At 59.4% G+C, this 1,794-nt stretch overlaps 1 pseudogene; it reads right to left on the bottom strand.

Moving 5' to 3' along the window:
• Positions 1–120: 120 nt before the first annotated feature.
• On the bottom strand, positions 121–761 carry LOC124666054 (annotated as a pseudogene).
• Positions 762–1,794: the final 1,033 nt, after the last annotated feature.

The following is a 1,794-nucleotide window of genomic DNA, read 5'->3' as shown; positions in this document are numbered from 1 at the left end:
GCTTTACTAAACGCAAGTGCCTCCGGCACGTAGCCGACGTGATGGCCTCAATGGACCCTTTTAACGGAGTGCATGACGCTTCGACCGCGACCCCAGGTCAGGCGGGACTACCCGCTGAATTTAAGCACATAAATAAGCGGAGGAGAAGAAACTTACAAGGATTCCCCTAGTAACGGCGAGCGAACCGGGAACAGCCCAGCTTGAGAATCGGGCGGCCGTGCCGTCCGAATTGTAGTCTGGAGAGGCGTCCTCAGCCGACGGACCGAGCCCAAGTCCCCTGGAAAGGGGCGCCTGGGAGGGTGAGAGCCCCGTCCGGCCCGGACCCTGTCGCATCACGAGGCGCCGTCAACGAGTCGGGTTGTTTGGGAATGCAGCCCAAATCGGGCGGTAGACTCCGTCCAAGGCTAAATACAGGCGAGAGACCGATAGCGAACAAGTACCGCGAGGGAAAGATGAATAGGACTTTGAAACGAGAGTCAAAGAGTGCTTGAAATTGCCGGGAGGGAAGCGGATGGGGGCCGGCGATGCGCCCCAGCCGTATGCGGAACGGCTTTTGCTGGTCCGCCGCTCGGCTCGGGGCGTGGACTGTTGTCGGCTGCGCCGGCGGACAAAGCCCGGGGGCCTTAGGTGCCCCCGGTGGCCGCCGCCGGCACGGCCGGTACTCGCGCGCCGAAAGGCGTGTCCCTCGGGGCACCGCGCCGCAACGGCCTGCGGGCTCCCCATCCGACCCGTCTTGAAACACGGACCAAGGAGTCTGACATGCGTGCGAGTCGACGGGTTCTAAAACCTGGGATGCGCAAGGAAGCTGACGAGCGGGAGGCCCTCACGGGCCGCACCGCTGGCCGACCCCGATCTTCCGTGAAGGGTTCGAGTTGGAGCACGCCCGTCGGGACCCAAAAGATGGTGAACTATGCCCGAGCGGGGCGAAGCCGGAGGAAACTCGGTGGAGGCTCGAAGCGATACCGACGTGCAAATCGTTCGTCTGACTTGGGTATAGGGGCGAAAGACTAATCGAACCATCTAGTAGCTGGTTCCCTCCGAAGTTTCCCTCGGGATAGCTGGAGCCCATTACGAGTTCTATCAGGTAAAGCCAATGATTAGAGGCATTGGGGGCGCAACGCCCTCGACCTATTCTCAAACTTTAAATAGGTAGGATGGTGCGGCTGCTCCGGTGAGCCGCGCCATGATACGTCTCCAACGTATCGATAATTTCTTGTGTTTCATGCCACATTATTGATGTTATCTACATGTTTTATGCACACTTTATGTCATATTCGTGCATTTTCTGGAACTAACCTATTAACAAGATGCCGAAGTGCCAGTTCCTGTTTTCTGCTGTTTTTGGTTCAGAAATCCTAGTAACGAAATATTCTCGGAATCGGACGAAATCAACGCCAAAGATCTTAGAATCCCCGGAAGCATCCAGAACACACGAGAGGGACCAGAGGGAGGGCACAGGCCCACCACACCATACCCTGGCGCGGCCTAGGGGTGGCCCGCGCCCCCTAGGGTTTGGCCACCCCTTCGACCCCCTGGCGCCGCCTCTTCGCCTATAAGAAGCCCCTGGATCAGAAAACCCGATACCAATTGACGAAACCCACGTAAACCCGCCGGAGCCGCCGCCATCGCGAAGCCAAGATCCGGGGGACAGGATCTCTGTTCCGGCACCCCGCCGGAGCGGGGAAGTGCCCCCGGAAGGCTTCTCCATCGACACCGCTGCCATCTCCACCGCCATCTTCATCACCGCCGCTGCTCCCATGAGGAGGGAGTAGTTCTCCATCGAGGCTCGGGGCT

This window comes from Lolium rigidum, chromosome 6, assembly GCF_022539505.1.
Source record: "Lolium rigidum isolate FL_2022 chromosome 6, APGP_CSIRO_Lrig_0.1, whole genome shotgun sequence".
Classification (NCBI taxonomy): Eukaryota; Viridiplantae; Streptophyta; class Magnoliopsida; order Poales; family Poaceae; genus Lolium; species Lolium rigidum.
Note: the sequence above shows the minus strand (reverse complement) of the source record. Positions and strands in the feature narration are given on the sequence as shown.